The sequence below is a fragment of the Perkinsus marinus genome (genome assembly GCF_000006405.1).
Source record: "Perkinsus marinus ATCC 50983 genomic scaffold scf_1104296966920, whole genome shotgun sequence".
Taxonomy (NCBI): domain Eukaryota; phylum Perkinsozoa; order Perkinsida; family Perkinsidae; genus Perkinsus; species Perkinsus marinus.
The window spans coordinates 4,159-13,350 of NW_003203757.1; the positions used below are offsets into that span (position 1 = coordinate 4,159).

At 47.3% G+C, this 9,192-nt stretch overlaps 14 non-coding genes across 14 annotated transcripts; all 14 read left to right on the top strand.

Annotated features, from left to right (window-relative positions):
* Positions 1-1,812: 1,812 nt before the first annotated feature.
* On the top strand, positions 1,813-1,894 carry Pmar_PMAR013846. The gene has a single exon. It is a non-coding gene; the product is annotated as a tRNA-Ser (tRNA).
* Positions 1,895-3,222: 1,328 nt separating this feature from the next.
* Positions 3,223-3,304, top strand: Pmar_PMAR013847. Its single transcript has one exon. It is a non-coding gene; the product is annotated as a tRNA-Leu (tRNA).
* Positions 3,305-3,845: 541 nt separating this feature from the next.
* Pmar_PMAR013848 lies at positions 3,846-3,927 on the top strand. Its single transcript has one exon. It is a non-coding gene; the product is annotated as a tRNA-Ser (tRNA).
* A 443-nt stretch (positions 3,928-4,370) lies between these two features.
* On the top strand, positions 4,371-4,452 carry Pmar_PMAR013849. Its single transcript has one exon. It is a non-coding gene; the product is annotated as a tRNA-Ser (tRNA).
* Positions 4,453-4,771: 319 nt separating this feature from the next.
* Pmar_PMAR013850 lies at positions 4,772-4,853 on the top strand. Its single transcript has one exon. It is a non-coding gene; the product is annotated as a tRNA-Ser (tRNA).
* Positions 4,854-5,295: 442 nt separating this feature from the next.
* Positions 5,296-5,377, top strand: Pmar_PMAR013851. Its single transcript has one exon. It is a non-coding gene; the product is annotated as a tRNA-Ser (tRNA).
* A 319-nt stretch (positions 5,378-5,696) lies between these two features.
* Positions 5,697-5,778, top strand: Pmar_PMAR013852. The gene has a single exon. It is a non-coding gene; the product is annotated as a tRNA-Ser (tRNA).
* A 443-nt stretch (positions 5,779-6,221) lies between these two features.
* Positions 6,222-6,303, top strand: Pmar_PMAR013853. The gene has a single exon. It is a non-coding gene; the product is annotated as a tRNA-Ser (tRNA).
* A 443-nt stretch (positions 6,304-6,746) lies between these two features.
* On the top strand, positions 6,747-6,828 carry Pmar_PMAR013854. Its single transcript has one exon. It is a non-coding gene; the product is annotated as a tRNA-Leu (tRNA).
* A 542-nt stretch (positions 6,829-7,370) lies between these two features.
* Positions 7,371-7,452, top strand: Pmar_PMAR013855. Its single transcript has one exon. It is a non-coding gene; the product is annotated as a tRNA-Ser (tRNA).
* Positions 7,453-7,612: 160 nt separating this feature from the next.
* Positions 7,613-7,694, top strand: Pmar_PMAR013856. Its single transcript has one exon. It is a non-coding gene; the product is annotated as a tRNA-Ser (tRNA).
* A 444-nt stretch (positions 7,695-8,138) lies between these two features.
* Positions 8,139-8,220, top strand: Pmar_PMAR013857. The gene has a single exon. It is a non-coding gene; the product is annotated as a tRNA-Ser (tRNA).
* Positions 8,221-8,539: 319 nt separating this feature from the next.
* Pmar_PMAR013858 lies at positions 8,540-8,621 on the top strand. The gene has a single exon. It is a non-coding gene; the product is annotated as a tRNA-Ser (tRNA).
* Positions 8,622-9,064: 443 nt separating this feature from the next.
* Positions 9,065-9,144, top strand: Pmar_PMAR013859. Its single transcript has one exon. It is a non-coding gene; the product is annotated as a tRNA-Ser (tRNA).
* The last annotated feature ends 48 nt before the right edge of the window (positions 9,145-9,192 follow it).

Below are 9,192 nucleotides of genomic sequence, written 5' to 3' on the forward strand. Positions count from 1 at the left end.
AGAGCATGTACGTTATCGGATTATCCGTCGCTAAGAGAGTAGCTCAGGGTGAGATTTAAGTGGAATGCACTCTAAGTGCAAACAATCGGGCTGTGGGGTGATCTCGCATCTTCGTTTTTGGTATTATAATTATATATCTATTGAGATATGCAAGGCACTTGACGTTTTGCGGTTAATGGTTTGTGCGCTATGAGCAAGTGCATGTCCATTCTACGCTCCTCGAAGATTCGTCTTCTTGTTCTTGCAATTGATCGTATCATGTGTCACTCATGAGTGTTGAGCTATCAATTCATTCGTTCGTGGAAATTTTTGTGCAAGGTCACTCAGTACGAAGCATCAGCTACGTATCGGAAGAGGGTCAGTAACATGATGGTAGTAGTTCGCTTATAACGGGCACAGAGGTGAACATCGTTTACAGGTAATCTCTACGTCACATGTTGTGGCAGTGGATGCATTCCTTGGAGGCTCAACATCTTGTTTAGAATCATTACTGGCCCCGCTGTGTCGCAGATCACTCATGTCACGCCCCGGAATCTTGAGTCAAGAATCTAAGGGTCTGATACTAATGTCTAATGGTCTCCATCACCGTGATGAAAGCATTTTTCAACTCGAAGTATCAATGTGGATCAGATGCCGCATCGCAGGCATGCGCGACTGTGCCATCATATACGTACTTTACCAACTGCGTCTTTCAAATGTTATTATACTTGCTCATTCATGTAAACTATGCTTGCTGGGTTGTCTTCAGCCAGGGCAAGGCGCTATACGAGCATGCTGGTATAATCTACGCTTGGCGAAGTACTTCGCCGAGGGTATAAAATGTGCAGCTGTCCCCGATCATATCGTGTGTGTTGAGCTGTCCATATTTCGTTCAGAAATGCCCGTAGGGCTGATTCATATTGTTCCAAAGTGCGACCGTATTTGAGAACGAGAACAGGGAGCTACAAGACGGCTAAAGAGAGATTGGAACATGGCTAATGAACCGTTATTTGTTCGTGAGGATGCAGGTGGGTAGTGTCGCTACAGCGAGCTGATAAACAAGCGTTGAAACAACCATGTCAGGATCCCTGACTCAGGAAATGAAAAACTTGCGGCATAGGAAACGCAAGTCTTCCGCAGACAACGTGTCCGTCGGACACTATCCGAGTGATCAAGGTGGACTCGAAAATCTCAAGTCAAAACCCACTATGCATCCGCAGGCTCGAATTCTTTTGCCGTCATGTGGTTTCAATGTATGGGGTTCCAAGATATCTGAGCAGTCCCGACATCAAATGCTTATAGCGATTCTGATGGAGATCAAGGAATGAGTGCGATACCAACTCTCCAATGTGCATGAGAAATGAGAGACGTTGGTGAGGATTGAGCTGTATCCCAAAACATATCCACCGCTCGACTCTCCCACTTGCAAAGGTACCCTGTGGTGACGCGAGCGGCGATTCCTCTAACCGTATTATCAAGAAAAATGGTTCTCATGGCGGGGATAGAGATTCTCCTTGTTTTGAATACTCATAGCGATTCTGATAAACATTAAGAATAAGTAGGTTGCGAACCAACCAAAGCGCATGACATTTGAGGAACATGGATGAGAATTGATGTATATCCCAAAAAATGTATCTACCTCTAGACTCTTATCCTATATAAGCCCTACCATTTCAGCGGCTTCGCTGTCGTTGCAGCCGTCATTTGGGAAGAGACCTCTTACGAAGAGTGCGAACGATACCATTACTTCGCCGGTGCTGTGAGGCACTCCCCTAGCAACATGAACAGGGCGGCGATTCTCATCGGGGGAGATGAGATCTTCTGAAACTTCCAGACAGCGTGTCCGAGTGGTTAAGGAGATGGACTTGAAATCTATTAGGCTCTGCCTGCACAGGTTCGAATTCTGCCGCTGTCGCATGTTTGACGACGTATAGGTTTTCGAGACATCTGAGCAGCCTCGCCTTCGAATCCTTATAGCGATTCTGATAGACATTAGGAATAAGTAGGTTGCGAACCAACCAAAGCGCATGACATTTGAGGAACATTGATGAGAATTGATTTATATCCCAAAAAATGTATCTACCTCTACAGCATTTCCAAGTCAAATTAATATTTTACCGACAAATTAATCCGGTAATTTTTTACCCATTTGGTTAATGTTTTACCCTTTTCGTTAACATTTTACCCATGGCTTTAAAGAAATACCAACAAAATTGATTTTATACTCGGTTAATTTGAAAGTTAAGGAGTTTAATTTAATGCCGTCATGGAATTCAACACCCCTCAACATTCGTGAAACGGTTCCAGAAGCTACATGTCGGTTGTAACTCATCTCATTAGCCATTCCACGGATAGTACTACGGCTCAGGGTATTTTTCCCGAATGAATGTACTTCCAGAAATAACGGGACAGGAAGGTCCTACTGCCCGTAAATCAAATCCTGCTGGTCTATGCAGCGACAGATTGTGTTAGATAGCGACGTCATACCATACATACGTTTTGCTTGGCCTCGATAAGTCGTGTCGCTGTTTCAACGGTTATATTGGTATTATACTTGCCTCGCTTGACGCCTCTCTTGGGTCCCCTCTTCCTGGGTTGTACAGGAATGGAAGCCGTGTGGGAAGAGTCGCTGGTCAACTCGCTGGCAGAAGAGTCGCTGCTGGGCATCACGGAAAGAAATTCAACCTGTTCTACTGTAGATTACCTAGGATTTCCATAGCTTTCCCGCAGGTTTTTCCGCTCTTCCCATACAAAGGGTGGTTCGAGGTTAACTCTGCACGCGCGCGTGACATCGCGTGCGCCCGTGGTTAAATTAAACTCCTTAACTTTCAAATTAACCGGGTATAAAATTAATTTTGTTGGTATTTCTTTAAAGCCATGGGCAAAATGTTAACGAAAAGGGTAAAACATTAACCAAATGGGTAAAAAATTAAATTTGTCGGTAAAATATTAATTTGACCTGGAAATGCTGTAGACTCTTATCCTATATAAGCCCTATCATTTCAGCGAATTCGCTGTCGTTGCAGCCGTCATTTGGGAAGAGACCTCTTACGAGGAGTGCGAACGATACCATTACTTCGCCGACGTTCCTGTCAAACCGCTGGGCTACGCAGGCAAGAATGCGATTCAGCTAAATATCATCGCCCTTGCATAGGTACTCCGCGATGCTGTGAGTCACTCCTCTAGCAACATGAACAGGGTGGCGATTCACATGGGCAGAGATGAGATCCTCTGCGTCTTCCAGACCGCGTGTCCGAGTGGTGAAGGAGGTGGACTTAAAATCTACTAGGCTATGCCTGCGCAGGTTCGAATCCTGCGGCTGTCGTATGTCTGATGGCGTTTGGGTTTTCAAGACATCTGAGCAGCCTCGCCTACGAATCCTTATAGCGATTCTGATGAACATTAGGAATAAGTAGGTTGCGAACTAACCAAAGCGCATGTCATTTGAGGAACATTGATGAGAACTGATGTATATCCCAAAAAATGTATCTACCTCTAGACTCTTTAAGACAGATTGAGACGATTTGTTGTTTTGCATGGCTGGGTGTATCATGTTATCGTGATAATTGACTGTTTCCAAAATGAAAAAACCTCTAGACTTTTATCCTATATAAGCCCTACCATTTCAGCGGATTCGCTGTCGTTGCAGCCGTCATTTGGGAAAAGACCTCATATGAAGAGCGCGAACGATGTCATTACTTCGCCGACGTTCTTGTCAAAGCGTTGGGCTACGTACGCAAGAATGCGAGTCAGCTAAATATCATCGCCCTTGCAGGGGTACTCCGCGAGGCTGTGAGGGACTCCCCTAGCAACATGAGCAGGGCGGCGATTCTCATCGGGAGAGATGAGATCTTTCGGAACTTCCAGACAGCGTGTCCGAGTGGTTAAGGAGATGGACTTGAAATCCATTAGGCTCTGCCTGCGCAGGTTCGAATCCTGCCGCTGTCGTATGTCTGATGGCGTATGGGTTTTCAAGACATCTGAGCAGTCTCGCTCTCGAATCCTCATAGCGACTCCGATGGACATTATGAACGAGTAGGGTGCGAACGAACTGATGCGCATGACATTTGAGGAACATTGATGAGAATTGATGTATATCCCAAAAAATGTATCTACCTCTAGACTCTTATCCTATATAAGCCCTACCATTTCAGCGAATTCGCTGTCGTTGCAGCCATCATTTGGGAAGAGACCTCTCACGAAGAGTGCGAACGATGCCATTACTACGCCGACGTTCTTGTCAAAGAGCTGGGCTACGTATGCAAGAATGCGAGTCAGCTTAATATCATCGTCCTTGCTGAGGCGCTCCGCGATGCTGTGAGCCACTCCTCTAGCAACATGAACAGGGTGGCGATTCTCATGGGCAGAGATGAGATCCTCTGCGTCTTCCAGACAGCGTGTCCGAGTGGTTAAGGAGATGGACTTGAAATCCATTAGGCTCTGCCTGCGCAGGTTCGAATCCTGCCGCTGTCGTATGTCTGATGGCGTATGGGTTTTCAAGACATCTGAGCAGTCTCGCTTTCGAATTCTCATAGCGACTCCGATGGACATTATGAACGAGTAGGATGCGAACGAACTGATGCGCATGACATTTGAGGAACATTGATGAGAATTGATGTATATCCCAAAAAATGTATCTAGTCAAAGCGCTGGGCTACGTATGCAAGAATGCGAGTCCGCTAAATATCATTGTCCTTGCTGAGGTGCTCCGCGATGCTGTGAGCCACTCCCCTAGCAACATGAACAGGGTGGCGATTCTCATGGGCAGAGACGAGATCCTCTGCGTCTTCCAGACAGCGTGTCCGAGTGGTTAAGGAGATGGACTTGAAATCCATTGGGCTCTGCCTGCGCAGGTTCGAATCCTGCCGCTGTCGTATGTCTGATGGCGTATGGGTTTTCAAGACATCTGAGCAGTCTCGCTTTCGAATCCTCATAGCGACTCCGATGGACATTATGAACGAGTAGGGTGCGAACGAACTGATGCGCATGACATTTGAGGAACATTGATGAGGGTGATGTATATCCCAAAAAATGTATCTACCTCTAGACTCTTATCCTATATAAGCCCTACCATTTCAGCGGATTCGCTGTCGTTGCAGCCGTCATTTGGGAAAAGACCTCATATGAAGAGTGCGAACGATGTCATTACTTCGCCGACGTTCTTGTCAAAGCGTTGGGCTACGTACGCAAGAATACGAGTCAGCTAAGTATCATCGCCCTTGCAGAGGTACTCCGCGAGGCTGTGAGGCACTCCCCTAGCAACATGAACAGGGCGGCGATTCTTATCGGGAGAGATGAGATCTTTCGGAACTTCCAGACAGCGTGTCCGAGTGGTTAAGGAGATGGACTTGAAATCCATTAGGCTGTGCCTGCGCAGGTTTGAATCCTGCCGCTGTCGTATGTCTGATGGCGTATGGGTTTTCAAGACATCTGAGCAGTCTCGCTTTCGAATCCTCATAGCGACTCCGATGGACATTATGAAAGAGTAGGATGCGAACGAACTGATGCGCATGACATTTGAGGAACATTGATGAGAATTGATGGATATCCCAAAAAATGTATCTAGTCAAAGCGCTGGGCGACGTATGCAAGAATGCGAGTCCGCTAAATATCATCGTCCTTGCTGAGGTGCTCCGCGATGCTGTGAGCCACTCCCCTAGCAACATGAATGGGGTGGCGATTCTCATGGGCAGAGACGAGATCCTCTGCGTCTTCCAGACAGCGTGTCCGAGTGGTTAAGGAGATGGACTTGAAATCCATTAGGCTCTGCCTGCGCAGGTTCGAATCCTGCCGCTGTCGTATGTCTGATGGCGTATGGGTTTTCAAGACATCTGAGCAGTCTCGCTTTCGAATCCTCATAGCGACTCCGATGGACATTATGAAGGAGTAGGGTGCGAACGAACTGATGCGCATGACATTTGAGGAACATTGATGAGAATTGATGTATATCCCAAAAAATGTATCTACCTCTAGACTCTTATCCTATATGAGCCCTACCATTTCAGCGAATTCGCTGTCGTTGCAGCCATCATTTGGGAAGAGACCTCTTACGAAGAGTGCGAACGATACCATTACTACGCCGATGTTCTTGTCAAAGCGCTGGGCTACGTATGCAAGAATGCGAGTCAGCTTAATATCATCGTCCTTGCTGAGGCGCTCCGCGATGCTGTGAGCCACTCCTCTTGCAACATGAACAGGGTGGCGATTCTCATGGGCAGAGATGAGATCCTCTGCGTCTTCCAGACAGCGTGTCCGAGTGGTTAAGGAGGTGGACTCGAAATCCACTAGGCTATGCCTGCGCAGGTTCGAATCCTGCCGCTGTCGTATGTCTGATGGCGTTTGGGTTTTCAAGACATCTGAGCAGCCTCGCTTTCGAATCCTTATAGCGATTCTGATGAACATTAGGAATAAGTAGGTTGCGAACTAACCAAAGCGCATGACATTTGAGGAACATTGATGAGAATTGATGTATATCCCAAAAAATGTATCTACCTCTAGACTCTTATCCTATATAAGCCCTACCATTTCAGCGGATTCGCTGTCGTTGCAGCCGTCATTTGGGAAGAGACCTCATATGAAGAGTGCGAACGATGTCATTACTTCGCCGACGTTCTTGTCAAAGCGTTGGGCTACGTACGCAAGGATGCGAGTCAGCTAAATATCATCGCCCTTGCATAGGTACTCCGCGATGCTGTGAGGCACTCCTCTAGCAACATGAACAGGGCGGCGATTCTCATGGGCAGAGATGAGATCCTCTGCGTTTTCCAGACCGCGTGTCCGAGTGGTTAAGGAGGTGGACTTAAAATCCACTAGGCTATGCCTGCGCAGGTTTGAATCCTTCGGCTGTCGTATGTCTGATGGCGTTTGGGTTTTCAAGACATCTGAGCAGCCTCGCCTACGAATCCTTATAGCGATTCTGATGAACATTAGGAATAAGTAGGTTGCGAACTAACCAAAGCGCATGACATTTGAGGAACATTGATGAGAACTGATGTATATCCCAAAAAATGTATCTACCTCTAGACTCTTTAAGACAGATTAAGACGATTTGTTGTTTTGCATGGCTGGGTGTATCATGTTATCGTGATAATTGACTGTTTCCAAAATAAAAAAAACCTCTAGACTTTTATCCTATATAAGCCCTACCATTTCAGCGGATTCGCTGTCGTTGCAGCCGTCATTTGGGAAAAGACCTCATATGAAGAGCGCGAACGATGTCATTACTTCGCCGACGTTCTTGTCAAAGCGTTAGGCTACGTACGCAAGAATGCGAGTCAGCTAAATATCATCGCCCTTGCAGAGGTACTCCGCGAGGCTGTGAGGGACTCCCCTAGCAACATGAACAGGGCGGCGATTCTCATCGGGAGAGATGAGATCTTTCGGAACTTTCAGACAGCGTGTCCGAGTGGTTAAGGAGATGGACTTGAAATCCATTAGGCTCTGCCTGCGCAGGTGCGAATCCTGCTGCTGTCGTATGTCTGATGGCGTAAGGGTTTTCAAGACATCTGAATGCGAGTCAGCTAAATATCATCGCCCTTGCAGAGGTACTCCGCGAGGCTGTGAGCCACTCCCCTAGCAACATGAACAGGGTGGCGATTCTCATGGGTAGAGATGAGATCCTCTGCGTCTTCCAGACAGCGTGTCCGAGTGGTTAAGGAGGTGGACTCGAAATCCACTAGGCTATGCCTGCGCAGGTTCGAATCCTGCCGCTGTCGTATGTCTGATGGCGGATGGGTTTTCAAGACATCTGAGCAGTCTCGTTTTCGAATCCTCATAGCGACTCCGATGGACATAATGAGCGAGTAGGATGCGAACGAACTGATGCGCATGACATTTGAGGAACATTGATGAGAATTGATGTATATCCCAAAAAATGTATCTACCTCTAGACTCTTATCCTATATAAGCCCTACCATTTCAGCGAATTCGCTGTCGTTGCAGCCATCATTTGGGAAGAGACCTCTTACGAAGAGTGCGAGCGATACCATTACTACGCCGACGTTCTTGTCAAAGCGTTGGGCTACGTATGCAAGAATACGAGTCAGCTTAAGTATCATCGTCCTTGCAGAGGTACTCCGCGATGCTGTGAGGCACTCCCCTAGCAACATGAACAGGGCGGCGATTCTTATCGGGAGAGATGAGATCTTTCGGAACTTCCAGACAGCGTGTCCGAGTGGTTAAGGAGATGGACTTGAAATCCATTAGGCTGTGCCTGCGCAGGTTTGAATCCTGCCGCTGTCGTATGTCTGATGGCGTATGGGTTTTCAAGACATCTGAGCAGTCTCGCTTTCGAATTCTCATAGCGACTCCGATGGACATTATGAACGAGTAGGATGCGAACGAACTGATGCGCATGACATTTGAGGAACATTGATGAGAATTGATGTATATCCCAAAAAATGTATCTAGTCAAAGCGCTGGGCTACGTATGCAAGAATGCGAGTCCGCTAAATATCATTGTCCTTGCTGAGGTGCTCCGCGATGCTGTGAGCCACTCCCCTAGCAACATGAATGGGGTGGCGATTCTCATGGGCAGAGACGAGATCCTCTGCGTCTTCCAGACAGCGTGTCCGAGTGGTTAAGGAGATGGACTTGAAATCCATTAGGCTCTGCCTGCGCAGGTTCGAATCCTGCCGCTGTCGTATGTCTGATGGCGTATGGGTTTTCAAGACATCTGAGCAGTCTCGCTCTCGAATCCTCATAGCGACTCCGATGGACATTATGAACGAGTAGGGTGCGAACGAACTGATGCGCATGACATTTGAGGAACATTGATGAGAATTGATGTATATCCCAAAAAATGTATCTACCTCTAGACTCTTATCTCATATAAGCCCTACCATTTCAGCGAATTCGCTGTCGTTGCAGCCATCATTTGGGAAGAGACCTCTTACGAAGAGTGCGAACGATACCATTACTACGCCGACGTTCTTGTCAAAGCGCTGGGCTACGTATGCAAGAATGCGAGTCAGCTTAATATCATCGTCCTTGCTGAGGCGCTCCGCGATGCTGTGAGTCACTCCTCTAGCAACATGAACAGGGTGGCGATTCACATGGGCAGAGCTGAGATCCTCTGCGTCTTCCAGACAGCGTGTCCGAGTGGTTAAGAGGTGGACTTGAAATCCATTACGCTCTGCCTGCGCAGTTCGAATCCTGCCGCTGTCGTATGTCTGATGGCGTATGGGTTTTTAGACATCTGAGGAGTCTCACTTT